The sequence below is a fragment of the Ciconia boyciana genome, chromosome 11, assembly GCF_034638445.1.
Source record: "Ciconia boyciana chromosome 11, ASM3463844v1, whole genome shotgun sequence".
Taxonomy (NCBI): domain Eukaryota; kingdom Metazoa; phylum Chordata; class Aves; order Ciconiiformes; family Ciconiidae; genus Ciconia; species Ciconia boyciana.
In genome coordinates, this window is record NC_132944.1 from 13604939 (window position 1) to 13628358 (window position 23420).

The following is a 23420-nucleotide window of genomic DNA, read 5'->3' on the forward strand; positions in this document are numbered from 1 at the left end:
ATACAGGGGCTCTAAAATTTCTTGCAGGATTCTTTCGTGGAGGATTTTTATCCTGTAAGGCTGGACTAGCTCAATTTTACTGTGCTTTAACGTGTTGAGTTTATCCAAGGTAGAAGTAAAAACTCCTTCCATACTGTACGAGTGCTCAGTGGAATGGAACGTGCTTGATCCGCATGAAAACTGTGAATTATGTCCAGTATCCTTTGAAATAATCTGTGGCATATGCTTGAGAAGCCAGTAAATGTGTTGCATCTTTTAAAGCCCGAATCTTCCTGTGTCTGCCTGCATGTAAATGCTCTTTCAGAATGAAATTTCGGTGCCGGACACAGTCGTGTCGTCCACGTTATCCTGTAGTCTGGAGCACAGGAGAGTAAGGCAGAGGAATATAATCTTATTTGTGTTTCAATGGCAATCATTTAATACTGCAAGTTATTAAAAAATAATTAAATTACCAAAACCAACATGTAGCTAGGACTTACAATAAGAGGTCAATGTGATTTGACTCCTTAAGTTAGGAAGGGACACTGGTGAATTCCAATTGCTTTAAAATTGTGCTGCTTCATTCTATTTCTGGTATGGAAGGATAAACGAGACTGAAAAATAATTTATTTCTCTAGAAGCAAGAGTAAATCGCAATATATAATTATGTATATTCGATTATAATAATAAATGCTTAGAGGTGCTTGGTGGTTATCACAGTCTCTAATTTAGTTGTTTTTTGAAGTAAATATAGTTTGGAGGGGTTGTTTTATGAGAGTAATATTTTGAAAATAATGTTTTTAAGGGAAGCTTCAGAAATTTCTTCCTTTTCCCCAAATAAACGAGTAAATAGGTGTGCATTAGGCAGTGATTCAGAACAGCTAAAATAAGTCTGTGTGTGGAATGTCTTTTATATAGTAAACAAAACAGGGACAGTACAAGCAAATTCAGATTTAATCTGTCAACTCAACCGAAAGTCTCTGTATTAATTTTAAATCCTCGTTAAGAAAAGACCAGGCCAGGAATGTATTGGATTTCAGTATGGTTAATGAAAATGAATTTTACAGGTGGTGGTTGGTCGTGTTTCTTCTGCTCTGGCGAGATGGGTGGCTGAGCCAAAGCGGGCATAGCACACGATTCAGCTCTTTGCCAGAGCAATGCTTAGATTAGAAATGAACGTTTGGCGTTGAGTTGTTGGTGCTGTTGTTATTTACTATTATACGAGCAAAGCGTTTAGCGCTATGATTTGATTTGATTTTGTAGCTCCTATCCCCTTAAACAAGCTGTGTAGCTTGTCAGAGATCAGGACAGGTAGAATGCACAGCAGGCGTCTGATTTGAGCCAGTTACTCATTTGCTGAGTGTTTGTGTTTATGCAAAGGGGCCTCTTCCTGCATATTTAATCTAGAGTAAGGCAGTGGCTTTTGTTGTGTTTAGACCACATACCTTCAGTCCTTCCTTACACTGCAGCCAGTGTTGAAGCACAGAAAGGCTGGATAGTCAAAAGTGCTTTAGTGTTTTCAAACTCTCAACTTTTCTGCAGTTGGTTGGGAATTACTGTACAGCTCTAAGCCTTTTTCTTCCTCATTAATGGGTAAGTTTGCACTCTGGTAGAATAAGATACTTTTGTCTTTTGTTTCTGTTCCATTTTATAAATGCACAAAATGTTTGTTTATTTGTTTTTAATTGTCCAAACCTCTTTAAGCAAACCTGGTCCGCTGAGGGAGTTTGTTGCAGGGAATTAGATCAAGAATACAGGTGTTTCTGGAATATACTTCGGAATAAAGTACTAAATGCCGTATTGCAATAGGCAGGTATTTGCGGGGGGGGTGTGGGGGGTGGAATGAGTTCGGTGTTATTATTCTTTGTACTAACAAATCCTGTTTTGTAACTATCCTGAAGATAATGCTTCCATTGTTAGCTAAAAGCTTTCAAACAGTGTGCAAGGCAGAACTGCAAAAGCAGCAGCAAAAAAAAAAAAAAAAAAAAAAAAGGAGGGGGGGCGGAAAACCCCCCAACCCTCTGGTCTTTATTGTTTCCTTAGCAAGGGTCCTCACTAGAATGTCTGTGCTGTAATAGGAAGGTTTTTTTCTTATGTGGAAATTGAATCGTCTCTTCATTGATATTAATAGCACACTAGAGATGTTAGCCATGATGCAGAGTACCAGAACTGTAGAGTAGGAAACCTGATATTGCAGGGGGAAAAAATGACAGTCCTATTGCTCCTCAGTGTGGGAGACATCCCTCCCTGAGAGCAGAGTTTGCATAATGGCATCCTGGCTTAGCTGTTTACTTACAGGTATTTTAATCTCGGGCTCTTTCTTTTAGTATAGGCGTAATTACTGTCGCTTGCTCTTGCACTTATTAACTGCGCAGCTCGGTTTCTGATTCAGTCTGGACAAATTAGTTTTAAAAATGACTTTTGAGAAAATCCGTGCGGTGTGCCTGCACAATGTATGTACTGTATATGTAATGTGAGCTGTATTAGGAGAACCTCAGAGTCCAAGGAGAGGGAATTGGTATCAAAAATTAAAGAAAATATGACAAAGGGCACGTCTTCAAAGCAGACGGTTGTAGTACATGCAGCGTTTGGAGAAATGTGGAAAATGTGCAGCGAGGCCAGAAGTAGTAGTTTTGGTTACCAATTAACTATTTCCTTCGTTTGAGTAACTCCGCTCAAACAGAAGAGTGTGCTGTTCCACCACACGTTGGAAAGTGTGAGAATCTGAATAAAATTTCATCAACCTTATTAAAATATGTAGGGACTTTGGTCTTCTTCGGTACAAATCAGCCCACAGACTCAGAGGCATTTATTAACAATAAGACTGCTGCGGGTTTTTAATAACAAAATTACAAATACCGTATCTAATTGTAAGTGTATTACTTTTATGCACCAGTTAAAAAAAAAAAAAAAAAAACTTTTTATGAGGAAAAGTACCTCAGTCAAAGCACCTTGTGTGATTAGTGCTATTGTATTCTTAAATTTTGATTGATAGAGATAATAGTTTTCACTTAAAAATACAGACAGGTACTTTAACTTTCCATGACAATAGCTATTTGCATTTCTTTTATCTTTTTGTTTAACATTTGTGGGGGTTGGGACGGATTTGATTATTAACTCTTATTGCACACCGAGGTAAATGCTAAAACAAAGCTTTTGTTAAAGCTTCAAAGGTAAAACAGCAAATATTGTTTTTAGGCTTCAATATTTAAGGGCTGTTAAAGGATACCTCGAAAATATTTTCACATGACCATGACCAAGAGTATCACTTGCCTGTCAGGTAAGGGAGAGGACTGCGGGCCGCTGGCGCTGCCCCCGCTGAGGGGTGGCGGGCGCGCGCGGGGGGCGGCGGCGGGGCCGCGCGGGTGGAGGGCGGGAGGGCGCCGGGGCGGGGGCGCGGCCCGGGCTGAGGGAGCCGGGCTGAGGGAGCCGGGGCAGCGCCGGGTCGCGGCGGGGGGTGGTGGAAACTCCCGTTTGCGACGCGGGGCGAGGCGTCCGCCTCTCCGAAGACCTCGCCTCGCCAGGCGGACCTGCGCGAGTGTTGCAGGAGTCCCGAGAAGTAGCGGGTCGGGGGGGTTTTGGCTGGGCGGAGGTGCCAGCGAGCGGTCCCCTAAGCCCTACGCCTACCGCGGTTGCCCCACGCTGCTCGGGGAAGGGATGTGCCTCTCGTTACTTTAATTAGGTGAGGTCAAGTTTCAAGATGAGAGTTGTAAGGCAGACATAAAATGGTTAAGGCTGGCATTGAGGCACGGGGAGTTATTTTAAGAAACGGGGAAGATCTGGCGAGTGTAAAACAGGCGGCAGCGTTTGATCTCCTGGCTCTCAGCGTCAGAGAGATGGCCTCTCATCATTTGATTGGGCATTTGGCAGGTTTGGTACTTGCTGGGAACGTGTTGTGGTCTTTACGTCTGATGAGTTCGGTGAGGGCCAGCTCTGTTATGCAAAGTAATTCGTGTGAGGCAAATAACCAATCCGTCATTAAAAGATGCAAGACTTACAGTCGCAGTTCAAATTCTGTACTGGAAGCGAGCTGTTCTTAACTTGTCTTTTAACTCTGCCCATATTTCCTACAAGAGCTATTAAAAAGCAGGGGAGGAATGGATTGTGATTAGTTTCGTAGCATTGGCTTACATCAAGTGATTCTTTTCCAAGGTTACGGTGGACTTAAAAGGTAATATTGTTTTGAAGGAGAAAATGTGCTGCGCATAGCTTGTCCTCATGCTGTTATTTATTTTTATTTTATTTTATTTCTGTTTAGAATAAATAATAAGCACCAGCCAGAGATTCTGAACAGCCTGCTAATGACTGAGAATGAAAATACAGTATGATTTGCTCCCTCCTTCCACCGAGAAGCAGCAAGGTAGTGAGCATTAATATCCCTGTGTTTTGGCCTGTACCAAATCCATTTCCCCCTCTTCAAAGCAAGGTGTAAGAAGTGCACTTAGTCTCTCGCAGTTTTACTGTTCCACCTGCATTTCACTTTCTGAGGAGGTGATAATGACTCCTGGTATAGAAAATCTGCTGTACCGTGCCTCCTGAGATTTAATACACGCTGCACGGTAAAAAGTAGCCACCTTGACAATAGTCAGAAAAAATATTTCTCCCTCAGACTATTTAAAATAGTTAGTTTAATATATTTTTTTTAGGTTGCTGGATACCTCTTTAAAAAAAAAACCAACAAAACAGGTACAACAAAACTGAAGAGATGACTGCTGACCGTCCTGAAAGCAATTCTACATATGATTTGTGTGTGTTAGTGCAAGTAACTCAACCGAGTGCACTAGGTGAGACAAGTAACCTGTATGCAGGATTGGGTCCACAAGCATGCCTGGTACCAGATGTTGCTCTTCACAATCAGTGTGCATCCTCTATTTTTAGAATTAGCAAAATACCAAATGAAAAGCATTTTTTTTTTCCTCTTACAGATGTACAGTTGACATAATAATTGACTGCATCTATTCCTGCACAGGACAAGAAAATAATAATTATGACAATAGTAGGACATATTTCATATTTCAGCCTGTGCAGTGGAATGTGACTCAGGGAGTTTTGAAGGGAAAGAAACAGCTGTATTAGATGGTTATGGTTCACTTTATGTAGAAGAAATTACTGCACAGAAGTGCTTATTTTGATGATCAAGTTTTGATATTTTAAAGCTTTCAGAAAGCCTTGTAGTAAATATTTTAATCAGACACATAAAATATATTTCAGCTGGTCTTATATAAGAAAAAATGAATGGAAATGAAATTTCAGAAGCAATTTTTTGTTGTGCTGTCGGGTGTGCATGTTCTCTCTCTCTCTCTTTTTTAAAAATAAGAAGTGTGCTTTCTAGGTAGTGAAGGGAAGATTCCCTTGCTACTTTAAGTTCCCAATAATGAATTGTAGGCTTCTCAAGACTGGGACACTGGCAAGAAAATGTACGTACATAATTCTAAGCAGGGGAGCAGCTCAACTGGTGTTCTACTTTCCTGTGTAAAATTAATCGCAGCCAGTTTGTGTGGGATCAAGGTCTTCTATTTTTGGTTATAGCCAAGGCTCTTATTATTTAGATATTAATAAAAGTGATACTGTTTTAAGTAGAATTTCATTCTACAATGCTCTCTATTTCTGCATATTCTTTATATCACTGGTTGAATTTGGCTTTGCAGTAATCACTTGGAGTTAGGGCTCCATCCTGCAGCCTTCCCAAAATGACCTCCCTGCCCTGAAGGAGGAGACCACTAAATCAAACAAGCGTTGTGGGATCAAAAGAGTTACAAGGTCCAACCCGACAGCAGGTATAATGGCAAAGTGTCTGATCTTTTTGCCTGGTCCCTTGGTGCCAGGTAAATAGGGAGGACCTGATCCAGCGCAATAGGGGGGCTTTCTGTTAAAGTCAACTGAAAAGGTTATGGCACTGGCTGAGGTTGTGATCTTTTTAGGATTATTACCAGTTGTCTTTCCAAAATCCTGCTGAAAGCAGATATTTAAAAAGTATCTTTGTATTCAGGGATTTAAAAATGTATTACAAAAGGTTTTACCCATCTCACTGACAGGTAAACTGAGGCACTCAGCGAGTAAACCCAATGTTTTCAGGAATATCTGGTAAAATCTGAGCAGGGCATGTGGTTTTGCACGGGCCATTCCCCGTGTGGGATGCCAGTTGAGCCGAGGGGATGGTGTCGTGGGCGCTTGGAGACCTGCCCTCCCCTCATAAGACAGCAGGACCACTGCTACTCACAAAGTGGATTTTTGTTTGTGGTTTGGTTTTCTATTCTAATCATCTCCTTGGGGGGAAAATATGAGTGTAGTGAAGTGTCTTGCTTTGGTAGGATGGGATTTTTTCTTTGCTCCACACGCACACTTACAGTGTTGATGGTACTTTGTGTTTATGTTAAAGGCGGCATGGTGGAAGGAATGTGTGTTGCCTACATCAATTCGCTCACCCATAGAAACATTTTCAGGAGTCTGTATTTGTGTTTCTACGTTTTGAGATACTCAACTTTTTGACTATTAATGAGAGATTTTCACAGGTGGGAACAGCTGTCTGTGCTGCTCATTTTAGCTTCAATGGTACATTATCCAAATTTTTGAAAGCCAGGTAGCATATAGCAAGACTTAGATAACCAGAAATGATAACCAGAAATTGAAATCCAGAAAGCAGCCTGGATTTCAATCAGGGACTAATTTGTGAGAAGAGCTGAAGTCCTCCTCGGCCCTCCATGTGTGTTGCCCTCAGTAGACCCCATTGGTCTCCCACCAGCTAACGGTGGGCCGGTGTTACTGGGTTTCCTTGGAGCGTTTTCAGTTCATATATGACAAATGTGTTGAGAAAATGTTACCTGCCTTTTACAGCACTGCCGAAAGAGATATTGTATGCATATTTTATGCAAACATGTAATTTTCAGCAGTTTCCTTAAAAAGTACATTTTAAGATGGTTCATTTGCTATCATGAAGACTCGGGGTAGAAATGAAGTCTGCTTGCAAAATACTGCCAAAATAAGGATCTGACTGCCAAATACCCAGAAAATTTATAAAACAGATAAATATGAAAAGAGGTTTAAAGTGTCAAATCCAAGATAACCCCTGCAGCAAAGCACGATAAAAGCCTTTATTGTTGCTAATCTAAGAGCACATCGTATGCCAAAGGTCACGTATTTTACATAAAAGATGTATTGTTTTACATATTCTCAGGAAGGTGAGACCTGACCTATTATGATGGAGTAGTGTTATGTCCTTTACAGTGCAGAATCAGGAATGTCTTATACATCTACCCCAGCAGAGTACATAGGGCTTCCTGTACAGCAAACACGTACGAATTTTGGCCCCTGATCTTCCAGTACCGCATCACAAGACCTGTGAAAAGCTTCTCACTCAAAACATATAAAATAAAATAAAATGCCAGTGAGCAACAGATAAAAGCAATATTAATTTAATCTCAAGGTAACCTTTTTTTCTGGCTAAAAATAATCGGGTTTCAATGGTAAAGAAGTAATGCCTCATTCTCATTGTGAAAACATTTTTCCTTCCAAAATAAATGGCAAATGAGTACATTTTCTTTTGAAATAACTTAATGAAGATTCTGATGTTTCCCAGAGGTTGGTATTTTACTGCTTCAGTAAAAAGCTTCACCTACTGATGTAAATAGCATAACTTACCATTTCATGAGTTTCACAAACACCCCCAAAACTCCACATCACTCTGTGAATTTTATGAAATGGAGTTTCATGTAGCTCTATCTTACGCATCCACATGTCACTGACTTTCCGTTTTGTATGATGTCGTCTGTGTCACCAAATTATTGCATATTTCTTTCTGTCTTTATTACATATTGGTCTGCACCCCTGCAGCAGAAGATCAACATTTCGGTGAAATTATGTTATAATTTTACTCTGTTAAGGTATCTGGTCAATTGATGGGGAATTAATTCTGAATGCTGTTAGTGGTTTGAGTTAGTAACTTGATCTAAATTAATAAACAAATGTTTTTCTTTTCTCTTGTACCATATGTTGATCCCAATTACATGAACAGAAAGTGGCAGATTGTCATGTTTCTTAAAAGATTACATACTCTTTTGCATAAGAGAGAGTACACAAGATGCAGTAATATACAGGGTAAAAAAAACCTACACGTGCTGTTTTCTCCCTCCTACTTTTTATGAAGATACACTTCAATTATTTCTCTTTTTAATACCCACTGCTCTTCCCACCTTGGCATACTTGGTGTGCTCTTGGTAATGCATAAGGAGAAGATATCCCAAGACAGTCAACAGCTTTTTGAACTAGGAAGATGCAGCTAGTTTTAAAATCCCATCTAGGACTGTGTCTCTATGGAAAAGGATGAGAAAAAAGAAAGGATCCAGAAGCTAAAATAGCAGTGGTTACAAATGGTCTTAAAATGCCTTAAGTAAGGAGAACCCATTCAGACAGTAGTCAGATTTCTGAAACAAAGGACTGAACTCATCTATTATTCAAACTGAAAATAGATTGATAGACATCAAGATTAAGAAAGTTTATGCTAGAGAACAAAGATGTCTCATCTCCATGGGTTTTTTTTTTCTTCTTTTTTTATTCTCCCAAAGACCAAGTTGTTCGTGCTGAACTGAAGAGCCTCACACTGGCTGGTACTGATAAGCAGCAGTCCTGTGACTTGATTGTTTTTATTAACTCTCTCTGAAAGTCATTCACCATTAAACACAATTAGATTCATTTGTTGCTTTATTTATGTTTGTACTTGCAAATGTGGTGCCAATGAAAATGCTTTGGGTGTTGTTGCTGACACTGACCCAGCAGTCACATGTGTTACCTTCTTTTCTGCAGGGTAAGAAGAGTGACCTTTTTGGGTGGCTGTAACTGAAGATTGCTTTACAGGAGCAACTGAAGAAGGTAAACACAAATAATATTTTGCACACAGTTTCTGAAGCACATCTGAAGGAAGGATCTGATCCTGCAAACTCTATGAGCGTGCCTTAGTTGCACAAATAAAGGCTCTTCTGGCAATGTGGTTAAAGATTGCAGCGTTGGGCTTGGAGCTAAGCTTTTGGAGCCACGGCTGTGTCTTAAACACGTGTTTTGCCAGGGAAGCTAGTGGTTTAGGTGCCCAGTTGCATTTTGGGAGCAAGGCCACAAATATGCACTTTTTGGCTTTCAGCCATGTTCTGAGAAGGCTGCTTGGTAACTGGACAGAGCCGGTATGCGAATGGGAAGACCCTGCTCTGCCTGGTCGTGGTGGCCACATGGCCAAGTCCACGGCTCAGCATCCAGGGGTGCTGGGCTGGGAGCTGCAGTGGCACAGCCCAACGGCATGGTCCCTTTACTGGGGCAAATCCCTGGGGAATGGTCAAGTCTGCTTCAGCACTGCTTTGTCCCAGGCTGAGACACTCCTGGATTTACCAGACACTCCTGCATGTCGAGCAGAGCAGGAGAGCAGAATTTAGCTGTTAATTCGATTGCTTATTATCACTGCAAAAATTAAAACACATGCTTTTTAGTCTTTCGGAGCATAGCTAAAAGGAAAGAAATATCACTCTCTGCAAAATTATTTTTATTTAAAGCAATGTGAAAGTCCCTTCTAAATTAACTCCTTGCCTCTCTTCTGGTCCAAAGTTTCAAGTTGGAAAGGAATATTAACATCACAAAAGTGGTGATTCACAAAATTAACTTGCAGAAGAGAAGAGTACTGCAGATCAGTGTTTGGTACTGAAGGGTGTCATCTGACGGAGGTTCATATGGCTGCTTTATAATCACCTTCTTTCAGAAATTAATAGTCGGTTAAGCACCATAGCAACAAGCAACACTGATGTAAGTGTTGAGCAGTGGCTGCTGTTCGCTGTGATGTCAGTGCTCGTTAGTGCTGTTCTCTTGACCTTGTTTGAATATAAAATGGTGATTTCATTTTAAACTTGGAATTTTACAGAATGACTAAATGCATCAAAGTGAATTAGAGCTATTTTTATTTTTAATTTTATTAAAATGTACTTCAAGGGGAAAAAAATGGCCCTGTTCTCTTCTGTTTTAAATTAAAATAGATCTGAGGACGATATGGGGTTTTTTTTTCAGTTCTTTGTTGCCAAAAATATCTATTTAGTGAGGATGAAATTCATGAAGTTCAAGTGGCTATTGCAATCCTTGGCCATGCCAGTGGTGTATATCAGCTGTATGATATATGCCTCTCCTTCAAGATTTGAAGAATGGGATTTTTTATGGTGGACCCCATGGGGTATTAGATGCATTTCAGCTATTGAAGAAGAAGCAGATCCTGCAATTTAAGAAGATGGTGGTTCCTTGCCCTGCACTGGTGTTCCCCCTTTTAGTTTTTGTGAAGAAGGGAAAAATGTTAAGTCCCAGGTGCATCAGAGGGCCTCAGAATTTATGGGATTCTTGTGGAGCCATGGTTCATGCCTGGCCATGATGCTATGTGGCAGGAATTTTGTTTGTGATAAATGCAAAACACTACCTTTAGACTAGCCTGAAGTTTGTAGGCCATGTCTCCAAAAGCAGACATATCTTGTATTGCTACCATGGGGACACCACACATGCCAGACATACCCTCTGGCGTGCGTCCTTCAGTAGTAAGCAGTTTGGGTGATTTGTAGAATATATCACTGGAAAAGACCATTACATCTGTCAGTCTGACCTCCTGAGTATCGTAGGTTATTGAGTCTCAGGCTGCATCCCTGGGCAAAGCTGGTAAGTAGGGGTTCAGTCAAGCTCTGTCTCCTAGAAGGTGATTCAGGCTCAGTAGGAAGACCCTGAGGACTGGAGGAAAACACCATGGATCAGCTACATGGAAAACACCATGGATCACAACTTGATGAAAAATAAGTTGTTCTCTGTGTCCTTTAATGTTAGGACTTGTTTCTCTGAGAAGGTTTGGCTCTGTCCTGCTTCCACTGCAGTGAGGGGTACCATTTTCAGTGAAAACCTGTTTGCTGCAGGATGGGTCTTGCAACATATGTCATAATCTTGCAACATATTTCATAAAATAAAGCCATAATGAATGATATGTGGTCCAAAAAACTGGATGTCGAATTTCAACTGGGTGAGAATTGAAACTGCTGAGATAATAAACCATGAGAATAGGAGATAGTAATGGAAATAGCGATAGAGTCCCAATTAGAGCAGTGCCACTGAAACAGGGAAGGTTAAGGGTTTGGTTGATTGAGTTTGAGCTCAATTGCTTGATCGCTTAATTTCAGGTGAAATCCCATCTTCTGAGTTAGCAGTTAAGCTGCTCAGTGCAGTTACAGAGCAGGACTCTGTTCTCCTTGAGGAGCGGCCGTGTGGCCCCAGGCGTCCCAGCACTGTGTGCAAGCCTGGCCTCGGGCATGTGGAGTGGGATACAGGACAGAGCTGGTAAAATAGATTTTTATACTGTGTGTTTTGTTTGCTTTCTTTTTTCTGTGAGCTCCGAAGAGTTCTAAAAGGAGGCGCAAATAATAGATACAGCAAGGGGCTTTGATGGTTAAACCTTCAGAATTAAGATGTTTACGTTCTCCTTTATTTAGCTCTGTTAGGCATAATGCCTAATTATATGCCAGTTTTTCCTCAAAGTAAGAATTTCAATTGAAATGTTTGATTTGGGGAGAAGGGAGGGGAAATGTATTTTTACAGAATTATGGACAATAGTGTTAGTTTTCCGGGAGCAGTCATTTGTTTAAATGTATGTAAAAGCATTTTCAATAATCAAACACCATTCAGTGAGCATTGTAAATCAGGGATGGCTTGCATGCTGAAGAATTGAAAAGTACAAAACATGCTACTAAAGTTGTACATTATTGATAACAAAAGACACATGCAGACTTTTAAGATGGCAAAGATAGAATCCTTTAGAAAACCCTTAACGGGGAAAAAAATCAACACAAAGAATTTAGCAAAGTTGCACTTAGTTTAAAATTTCAAATCTTAATGCTTGTCAGAGTTAAATGCTGCTTAAATATTGATAATAAACAGAAGCTGCCTGCTGTAACTCAGAACTGAATGAGATGATCAACATATAAATCTGTGGGTTTGAGCTTTAACTTTTTAATATATGTATATTTTCTCCTCCCTTCCCTTCAAGCCAGGAGAATGGTCAGAAGGACCTTTTTCCGAAGCTCAATACAAAAAATGGATTGTGCAGTTTGTCTATGCAGAAAACAAAGTAGTTCTGGGACAAATAAAAAAATAAAAAATTTTCCAATAGTTCCACCACTTTGTTTTGTCAGGAAGAGGCATAGCTCTCAAACCGGGTTGGCGTGTCGCTGTGCCATGTCTTCACTGGCCATAGCAGAAGGAGCTCCAGGCAAAAGTTGAAGCCCTGAAACAAACTTTTTAAGAGAAATTTCTGTTTATGAAGGGCTCGACAGTGTGTGCAGTTTCTCCCCAGCACTCTTCCTTGCTAGTGACTTTCCAGAAAACGTGCTGGTGAGGTCCTTACTCCTGTTTTCTGTACCGGCTTGGTGGCAGTGATGCTTGCACGTCAGGCAGTGGGAAGTTAGTAGGGTGATGTTTTCCTTACTGAGTTTGGCACCTTGACTTCTCTTGCTTTTGACCTAATGGTCTTAAAGCATATTACAGAGCAGAAATAGCTATCACTCCTAGAAGATGCAGTGTGTGGCTACTTCTGAGTATGGGTCTTGTGTGCATTCATAAGAAAGTCTGTAATGGAGCAGGCAACCTGGTTCTTGGACATTTTCTCCAATGTTTTCTCTGCAACATGCCCAAATTACATAGAGCTGTACTGGAAGCATTTTGCATGAGTGCTTGTATCACCCCCAGCAGGAAATGCGTATCTGGGAGACCTGCATTGATGCCTGCTGCTCATTTGCTGGTGGGGTGGTAGTCGTGTAGCTGGAACAATTAGTGTCTGTCAGGCCACAGCTAAGACTGTTTATTTACTTTCGGATTGTTGGGAGAGGTTGTCATATCCTACTTGGCCTTTGAGTTACTCAAATTGAAAGGTATAGTGCGGTGCAAAGTGTTTCTGTAATCTCTAGTAATAGAAATTACAATATTACCTGCATGTTCTGGGGTAACCCCTAAAAAGGTTGTGTGTGGGCCTTTGGAAGCATGAACTGCTTGAAGACCTTACCTATTTGAAAAGTTTAGTCCAGAGATGGGTGAAGCTGTGACTTTGCTGAAGTAATTGGGTCAAGAAGATGTAGAAAATAGATTAAGACATTTTGGAATAATTTAAAAAGTATCTGAGCAAATCTCATTAACATGGACCACTAGCATGCTGTATTGAAGACTTCAAAGATCTGTCAGAGGAGTTGTTCTTGCGCTATTGTCTGCCAGCATTAGCAATCTCAAGAGAACATGTTTCTTTTGTTTGCTTTTGGCCCATTTAGCTTTTCTTCTTTTTCTTCTTCTTAATGTTCCTTAATATATTATAAATCTTCGAGTGGGTTGGTAGAAGAATGTGTTTCTTGGCTTTAAGATAGTCAGTAGCAGTGTCTTATATGAGGCTTTTTGACCAAATCCTTCTGGTCTTCATGAAGACTGCTAAAGTGAGCAAGATTTAGCCAGTATTTTGCGTAATCCTGCCGTGTTCCTTCCATTAGTTTAGGCAGATGCTCGATATGATCTTCAGTAAAATGCAAGTGCTGATTTGTATTACTTAACATGCGTTCAAAGTACCATCATCCATTTCAAATCTGTGAAGAACATGAAGCACAAGGCTTAGTGGTTCGCGCACACCTCTAGATTTGGAAACCACTAGCCTAATCTGTACTCAGAGATTAAACACAGTTGCATATATTGAAAGTGGCCCAACATGTAAAGGTTGTATCTGCAGATTAAACAGCCATAAAGGGTGCACTGATGTCCGTCAGTTGCTAAGAAGTGCTGTGAGGTCCATTAAACTAAGCTGTCATCAGAGGAGGCCCAGCCTTCCTCATCTAATGAGTTTCATGCAAAAATGGCTGTATTGGCAAGTGCTATAATGGAGCTCAGGGCTGCAGCATCCCTGCTGCAGGCAGGTGTTTCAATTCCTCCCAGCACCCTTCTGTGTACGAGGAAATTTAAGCTATATGTATCCCGAGAGGGAGATACGACATCCCATGCTAGACGCTGATGTGTCTGCGAGGGATTTTTTGTTTGTTTGGTTTTTTTTGTTGTTGTTGCAGTGATGGGTAGTGCTGTTGAAGCTGGTTGGACTGGTCATCCTGAGCCATTTGGGAAAGGGTGCTGTAAAAGCTGTGTTCAGAAAGTTGGAACCTGTTCTTGTGCCATCAGTGGTCCATGAACAACCTCTCCTCTCTCATACTGATTGTAGCTTTTCTATGGACTTCAACAGGTACATCGCTATGTTGATCTTTTAACTTGGCCTAACTACAGATACGCCAAGGAAACAGCTCATAATACACAATGCAATGCAGGCTATGCAATTTCCAGCCTAGTTCTTCAGGACCAAGCTGGATAATGTGTCAGGACATGCTGCATTTTATCATAGCTTGGGTGAGGAAACACTTGGGAATGGCATACATAGGAACGACATCGGTCCTTATTACTCCAGAACCCAGGCATGGGCTACAGGTTAGATAGCCTGAACTCATGCTCAGTCTCAAACACAAAAACAAATGTGAGGGAAGATCCAGTTTCAAGGTTTCCTTCTGAAGCAGGCAAATAACTCTGAATTAAGAGTTGTGCTGAAACTTGCCCTAATGCAAGTTACGCTGCTGGGCCAGTGCATGCAATGGTGATGGCTGCTTGCTAGTGCAAATAGGCTGATGGGCTTTAATATGCATTGCTGTCTGTTAGCATCTCACAGCCATGCCTGCTTCTCAACACAAGGGCAAGAACCACTTGTAGATTTGCAAGCTTGAAACCTGCCTTTAGAAAGCTCATGTTGCAAAGATAGCGCATGCTCCTGTGTTATAAAATCTAGAGATGTGAGAAAATGACACCAGCAATAGATTCTTATTGCATATTTCGTATTTTATTTGATCATCTCTAAGGTCACTGCCTGTTGCCTTCTACCACACCAGAAGTATATTTTCCAGCATACTTCCTACAGTGGTAGCAACCATATTTTACAGTGGCAGTGTTACAAGACCAGTGATGTCAGTGGGCATTACAGGAGGCCACCCTTTTTATTTGGTAGCTCGTACTAAAATCGAGGCATTAAAAAAGAAAAGTTTTTGGCCCTGATTGCTTGCCCATATTTCTCATTGCAACATATGAAAGCATTTTTCACTGCTGCTAATGGCAGGAACTTCAGACGCCACCTCTGAGATGCTTAATTGCTAAGTGTTTCTCCCAGTGCAATCTGTGAATTTTAATTTGGGGCTCTCCCACCTCTGCTGGCCATATACTTTTCAGTGTGTTTTGCGTAATACTGCTTAATTGCTCAAAAGGGTAATTTCTGACTCTGAGCTCACTGTTTATTTTTTTAGTAGGGTAGCACAAACATTTAGACATTTGTAACTAAGACCCTGACGTCATTTCCATTTCAAACCATTAATATCAGTAGTTTATAATATGGCTTTTCAAAATAGATTTTTGTTGAAATATGATCTCTTTCTATTTTGTTTAAAAAAATAGAATTGTTATTTCCTCTTTTTTTTTTTTTTTAAAAAAGGATAAATTGGCATCTTTTGAGTAATAGGTCTAATTTCTTCTCCTGTCATACCCTTTTTGTTATTTTTGATAGCCCCTGTGTTTATCCATATTAGTTGTAATACAAGTGTTTCATTTAATCCTCTGACGTGTTAAGGGTTAGTGGATCCCACTGATGGAAGGAAATGTCTGTGGAAGGGCACAGCATTTCCTGCTACTGAGGCACTTCCACCAATGGAACAGTGGTACGCAGTTGTGACATTAGTAATTGTCTGTAAAGATCTTAGAAATAGAAAGTGCTACATTTAAAAGCCAACAACAGCATAAATCAATAATATAGGCAATGAGACCATTTCCTTTTTTGGGGGGAGGGAGATTTTTTTAACCCCTTTTTAATTGGAAAAATGTCATGCAGTTATTTTTACAGTTTTTGTTTGCTTTATTGCTGTCATCCTTCTCTACTTAAATTTTATTCCAGTAATTGGGAAAAATAATTTTTATTGGGAAAATTTTGCTTTTAAAGCTTTATTGAATGCAAACTGAACACTGATAAAAATGTTATTATTGGAAAAGAACAGAAAAATTATTTCTGAAAAAGTCCAAATTCTTTTGCTTCTTTATTCCTCTTTTAAGATCTTATGTCCAACAAGAAAAAAATGTGTGCTTTTATTGTTTGTTTCTTTTTGTTTTAAGAAGGGAGAGATGATTGCTTTTGGTGCTACTTGCTTAGAGCGTTCAAAGCTCTGAGCTCAGTTTTGGAGAACGTTAAAATAAGCCCACAGGAGGTCTTGTAAAAGTTGTAAGAAATTGTAAGCGTGTCTGCTGAGTCAATTATGAGAGACAAATTGCCAGGGTAAGGCTGCAAGGTTCCAAACTTGTTATTTACTCTCTGCTATCTTTAAAACAATTCATTTCTGCCTTTGATTTCACAGCAGATAAATACATGTTTTTGAGGGCAAAAAGATATATTAATTAGACAAAATATTATTTAAAACTGAAATAATTATCTGGATTTGTATTCATGTAGTTAAAAGGAGAGTCTGGCCCATCCTTCCTTTGAAAGTTGAATAACTGAAAGAATATAGTTTAAAAATGCAGACTTTGGCTTTTTAAAATTTTCTCCTCAATGAGACGTGAATGCACGAGCAATATTTTTTTTAGATAATTTGAATTTTAATATTGAAGTTATACTTTAAAAAAAAAATTATATATCTTGAATCTCTGAAAGTATTCATGATTTTTTCCAAATTTATTAACCCTGTAATAAGTTTCAGAAAATTGCATGAAGAGTAGTGCAAATCCAGCATGTGCACAGTGTAAATCCCACGTGTATAGTGTGTGCTCGCTAATTCCCTCAAAATTTGTGTAGTTGGCATGTCGTATGTTCATGATGTGCAGGCCAGCTGGAGCCTTACTGCTCTGTAAGCTGCCATGGTTAACTTGGTTTGAAACACATCCAGATCAGCCGTAGTATTTTCTAGATACTTGATAATGTCCAAAAGTCCAGTAAAGTCCTTTTCCTTCTTTCCCAGCACGGTTAGGATGCAAATCTCAGAGAGGAGCTGCGTAAATAGGTGTGTGTTACTAGACCCATCTGTGTTTGAAACTCATGCTAAACTCCTACAGTGATTCCCAGCTGGGCAGGACGAGGCAGCGTTGTGGTGCCATGCTACATCACCTGCATCCCAGTGTCCGTTGTACTCCACCACTTGAGGAACCTGTCTTTGAAGTTGCCCTGCGAGAAGCTACTGGAGAGGAAGGCTTTTAGTTACAAGGGGTCTGAGCACCCTCAGCGAGTCCGAGACCACCGTTCAGAAGAAACATCCATTCTCGCTCTTGTATGTAGAGCATAGGTGTTGGATTAGTACTAGACACTTCAGGATCCCCAACCATCGCTGGTGTGGAATGAAAGGTTTCTGTGTTGCAGAGGGTTTGTCATACACAGCTACCAGCAAACATGGTGAGCACTGTCTGCAGTGTCTTGTGTATTGCTGTGTCAGCACACATCTCACTGCTGCCTTGCAGATTCGGGTTGTCTCCGGTCCCACAGGTGTTTAGTGTGGGCCATGAGATCTCTTCTGTCCCAGCCCACCTAATCTTATCCACTCCTTGCATCAAAGGGGTAGGTATATGTGCATAGGTCTGTCCAACCTGGACATCTGATGGACTAGTCGTAGGGGAGCAAACTTTGTGGTCAGTATGTTGCTTGGGAATATTGGCAGTTGGTAGGTTTTTGTTGAGATGTTGTTTTTTTATAGAACATTAGGAAAAGCTGTTTGTCCCTTCAGGTAAATCTGTGCTTTCCCAGCTCCTTCCCTCTATTTCCTGCTGTCTTCTCTCAGCTAGCAGTGGCCTTCTCCAGGCACCACCATACCAGTTGGTTGCATGCAGCAAGGGGAAGCCCTGAGCACTCCCTGTGCACTCTACCATCATAAGGCCACATACCCTCAGTTTCCCACTTGTGTCTCCTCTCCTGTGTCTCTGTCTTCCCTCTTAGCAAGAATAGGGCTGTTATCAACTGTATCACGAGATACTAGGTATCTGCAGAGGGTAAGCCCCGGAGTACCTCCATGCATGGCTGGGGCAGTGGCTGGCCTGTCCCAAGTCTTCTGCTTCCCTGCTGCTGTCATTCCTGGTGCAGCATGTTGTTGGCTAGGCATGAAGTCCCTCAAGAACAAGTGGAACCTTGCCCATCTGCAGAGAGGATCTGCCCCCAAAAGGAGGAGGAGCATGGAGTTAGGGGTCTTCATCATGCTTGGCCCCAGTGCCTTCATGAGGTGCAATGGAGGGTGGGCTGCTGGTGATGTGGGAGGAGGTTGTGTGGGAACCTGTGATGTGTAGGAGACAGCGTCGGTGGGACAAGAAGTTCTTCCCCTAAGAGGAGGGGGAGAAAGGTCCAAACAAGCTTTGTGGACATTTGAGGAGACCTTCTCTTTAAAAACAACTGTAAAGAGACTGTCCCAGATTTTGTCCTCTGACATGGACATCCCATCTGATCACCGCCCATGAAGAGTGATCTGTGGCATCATCTGGGTAAGACCTTAGTATACCTCTGCGGGAGAAATAGAGTTTATCAGTTTTATATTGGGTTTCCCTCAGCATTTAACTGGATGCATTAATAGTGACATGATCCCAGTGTGACCTGGACTTTAATGGGTTTGAACTTGGAACTGTTCAAACATTAAGAAAAAGTCCTTGCTCCCTGCATGTATTCAGCAGCTGCTTTTTATATGCAGAACCCGGAGCTGCAAAGGTTCAATGGTGGTGTATTTTCAACTTTCAGATGAAAAGGACGAAATAACTGCCAAACAAACTGGGCTGTTTCTCTCCTGATGCAGATGTGTGACTGCCAGGACATGCATACATCAAAAAGACAACGTGCCTCTGAGCAGTTTAAAACCTACTGCTTTGTTTTGTTTTGCTTGAGGCAAACAAAATGTCAACCTCCTCAATCTTGGGAGAGGGTTTTTGCTCTTAACATGTCCTTTGCACAGAGCCTGAGCCTGCGAGTCAGGATTTGGGGTTCGTTTCCTACCCCAAATGCAGCTGACTCACTCTGTGGCATGGGTACTGTTTGTTCTGGACAAAGCTTTCTTGTTTTTTCTTGACTTTGTATATTGCCAGCTGTGCATGATGTACCATCCAGAATATGCTATTTATCCTATGTCAAACTTTAACTGTGGCAACAAGGCTGTGATTTCATTTTCTTGTCTGCAACGAGAGCCAGATTTGCCCCTCGCCCCCCAGAGGGATGTTGCAGGTTAGGTTATCTGGCGGCTGTGTGTTCAAGCAGCTTAGAAAGGTACAAATAGCTCCTTTTTAAAAAACCAAAAAAAACAAACCCCCCCCCCCCCAAAAACAAACAATCCCCAAACCAACAACAAAACAAATAAACTCTGCAAGTCCTAATTTTTCTGCAGTTTTGGAAAGCGTGTCCCATTCCTCTCCTGCCCAGCCACATACCTAAAGTGGCTTCTTTACCAAGTTTCTGCTTGAAAGGAATTCCATTTACAAAAGTTATCAGCTACCTGCAAACAGATGGGCATAAGGGAAGGCCTAATACCAGCTTGGTGTTAGTGTTTTGCATGGAGCTCTGCAGTAATGATGGAGAAGTTAAGTCACCTGCCACCAGAGTCATTCCCATGGAATGACGATAGAGCGACCCGGAGTAAAGATGTCTCTTCGGAGAGCTCGACAGATTTACTGACCGCTAGGTCAGACTACATTGCCGTTTGTTTTTGGTATTAAGAATTACTGTGCATTGAGTTTACTTATTAAATTGTTAGCAAGTTGTTGTGTTGTAATGTGTCCCCGTAACGTCAGCGAAGTCACCCTGCCTTACCCCGCTCCCTCCTCCCAAAAGCCAGGGCAGACCTCTGCTTTGGGGTGTCCATCTCCAGCTTGTTCATAGAGTCATAACGACATTGTGTTTCGTGTATAATACTTTTTCTTTCACTAGGGATGTAAATCTTTGGTCTGTAGATTTTTGGTTCAGATTTTTCTTTAAAACATTAATGGGCATTTCGGTTTTGGGGGGGGGAATTTACAAGTAATGATGACATTGTGTGATAATGTAGCAGCTAAAGCATATGTTCTGTTGGTTTGCCGTGTCTTGTAGGAGCATCATTTTTGCACATCACTATTAACAATGCAAACACCCTGAAATGCTAATAGCACTAGTAAGCTTTTAATTCCATGGAATTTATTGCTTGCTGTATTTCCATGAATTTATAACGCTTTGATTCTTAAGAGCCCCATTTAATCAGTTTTGCCTGGCACAGAACATAATAAACAACTTGCTGGTGCTAAAGTGCCACATGGGGGAGGCTGCTAACAAGAAAGTTAAATGCTTCTGCCACTAGCAGTTTCTTCGCTGTATTTTTCATGAGCTGTTACTACCAGTAATGTACTTTGCTAGCTTTAGAGCAGTGGTTAAACACAGTGACAAACCAAACAGCACTCCAGTGCTGTAAACACCCAAAGCAATACCATTTTTGTTCAGAGCTACGGTTTAAACCAGGCTTGAGGCTCAGTATCATTTTATGGTGATCAGTGATTCCCCCCACCCCCAAAGGCCTTGTTTTTCTTGATATCTTAATATAGGACTTCTAGGAATAACTCGTGAGGGGTGTTGATGAAGAAAAAGTGTGGGGGAAGAGAGAGAAAAAAGAATTGAAATACCTTAAAAACAGTTCTTGTTTGTTTATGCTTATTGACCATAAAAGTACAAAAAGACTGTCTTAGTAGAAAAATACCAGATTATCAAGTGCTTTAAAGCAGAAAATGTCATTTGGGTCTCAAAACTGCACCAACTTTATATAATTACCCTTTTAATTATCCCCAGTGGCCCATGAAATTTGTAAAATAGAGCATTGAGAGTTTGATTTACTTACATGTTGCACTTTAGTGTTATGCTCTTAATGAATATTGTTTAGTACTAATGTCAAGCAGAGATGCTGAGTGCTATAGAGAGGTGCGTGCTGCAAAACTGGGTATTCAGAGGGGAGTTGTGGAAACTCCACCTTAAAATGAAGAGTGTGTACGTATGTAAAGCAAGATGCCATAATTTTTGCTGCCTGAATGGAAACTATATTGATTTTATCCTCTGCATGCAAAGTAGTTTACTATATTTTCTTTATTTAACTATGCCAGAAAAATAACTGTGCCAGAGAAATAACCATTTTTAGGGCATTTATTTGGTTCTGTGTCAGCGTTTTCCTTGTTATGGAGAATAGTTGCATCCTTCCTCTAAAGGACCAGAACATGGAAGCAAGCTCTTTAATTTGCTCTTAGGACCTAACTGGTTTAGCCTACAGTAATGGATGTAACAGTAACCAATATTTGATGTGGGGTTTCTGTGGGGTATCCAAATATCATTTATTGCCAAGAAATTGCTAGAATAACCTTGGGGGAAATGTAATCTAAAGTGTGGTCTAAAAATCCAGCTAAATTAAACAGGCATCTTCAAAGGTGAATGGAAACATCAATGAACAGTAACAGTAAAAAGAAATAAAGCAGAGTTGGAAGGGTTAGATAATAGGATGTAATAGCTGGTGACCTCTGAATTATTGGTACAAAACTGAGCGAGGTGGAGACTCAGCGGAAAGTATTTGCATTTGAAAATGGTCATAAAATGCTTTCAAGTGATGGTCTGGTCCTCAGGATCCATCTGCTGACAAGTTGGGGAGATTTGATACCGTGGGTGAATGACTCTTAGAAGGATAGGCTGCCTTCCTCTTGCCTTATGTGCCACTTTTTCCTTTCACCTTTTGAATTTAGCAAGTGTTAAGAACAGCATACAAGTGCTGGTATGGGAAGTTGGACCAGTGGTACAACTACTTCGGCATCTCTAATAACGTACATGACCAGATGTCTCCAGAGAAAGTGGAAAAAGGCTGAGGTTTTACTTTCCTTCCTAAATTTTTGTTCATGTTTTTCCTGCATGCACTGCTGTAACAGTCTTGGTATTCCTCTTATCTAGCTATGCGCTGGTTTCATTATCCTGCTGAACTCATGAGATCTTAGCATGGCTTCAAATTGTGTAGACCCATTTGTATAGTGTTGAGTTAAAACTGAACTCTTAATTTGTTTCTCCAATTTGTAAATATTACTGTACATTTGTGATATATATTGTTGATATATAAATACTGTAGTTGGAGGAGAGAAACAACAGAAAAACAATTATTTTGCAACTTTCACATAGTTCAGAGAAAATTTACTGGCTTTAAATGAGTGGCCAAAATCTATTTACGTCCCAAGGACCAAGATTTTATAATACAAGTTTTTCTTAAAGTAAACAAAAGAGTTAAATGTTTGGTGTACAGCTGAAATTTGGAAAGGCAAAGTCATGTTAATTGTCTACCGAAACAAATTTCAGGGAACTGATTTCTGGAATTCTGAAATTTGAATTTGTTTATGTTTGAAAATATCTTGTTTAAAAGAAGCTCAAGGGAATAACCTATGAAGAGGCTAATTAAGCATTTTTGTACAATGCTGAGCACAATGGGGCTCCTTTTTTGTTTGTCCCGAGGCCCCGCAATAATAAACAAAATTACTAATAATAATTGGGAGCCTTGATTTGAAGTCGTGCTGACTGCAGGACACCGGCAATGTCTGTTTTCAGTAAGTGCATCAAGGCTGACCTTGAATTTGTATCTGCTGATAACAGCAGTGCAATAGCCCAGTCATATCTGAGGGCGTGTCGTAGTGCTCAGCGCTGCTGGTCAGCTCTGCTGGTGTTTCTTCTCTCCTTGTCTCGTACCCTTTCTATGGCCAAAGCCTGGATGAGCCAGGCTTTCGTGATGCAGAGAGCCGTCTCAGTCCACAGCAGCACTGCGGATTGCCCAGGTGCTCCTTGTGCCAGGAAAGCCATGCTGAATTTGGTAGGGGAATGTGAGAAGATAAATTTGTTGTAACAAGTGGTTATTTTGGCTCCGTTTTATTTCATGTGGTATGTTTTCTGTCTCCTCTACCACCGTGGATGGGTGTGTCACTCCCTTCCACTTGTACAGCTTTTTAAGTGTGTGTGGTATCACATCACGCTGTGGTCTTAATACACCAGGAGATGGTAGAAGACAGTGTATTTGTCTGGTTTTTTTGCTATTGAAAGGGCTGGAAGTTTGCCTGAAAGCCAAATTGCGTGGCAGGAGATTACAAAACGTTTAGTTTCCAAATCTGATTTTTTCCCTTGTGAATTTTTCTTGCTTGCTCAAAGGCAAGATTTATCTTGAACAGCCCTGACCGAGGTGGTGCTCATAACCACACTGGAAAATGTCCTGTGGCTTGGAAGAGCAGCTGGTTGGAAGAAGGACAGTTTTTCAGGAGCAGTTAGGGTGCTTTTGGTTCTCACCCCATCTCACTTCATACTCGCACACAAGCGTTGGTGGGCCGTGGTGACAGCATGGTCTTGGCACCGCACATTT

At 40.8% G+C, this 23420-nt stretch overlaps 1 protein-coding gene across 11 annotated transcripts in view; it reads left to right on the forward strand.

The window, feature by feature from the left end:
* FOXP1 (forkhead box P1) overlaps window positions 1–23420 on the forward strand; it is a 391241-nt gene that overhangs the window by 155494 nt on the left and 212327 nt on the right. For 7 of the 11 annotated variants that reach the window (XM_072876061.1, XM_072876057.1, XM_072876058.1 and 4 more), the window contains one exon: window positions 8779–8844. The exons of 1 other annotated variant lie outside the window; for it this stretch is intronic. The gene's annotated coding sequence lies outside the window, so the exon portion shown is untranslated. Of the gene's footprint in view, window positions 1–1553; window positions 1573–3177; window positions 3260–4237; window positions 4340–4625; window positions 4764–8778; window positions 8845–23420 lie in introns of those variants that run through there. 3 more of the 11 variants (XM_072876063.1, XM_072876062.1, XM_072876060.1) reach the window with 3 other exon arrangements.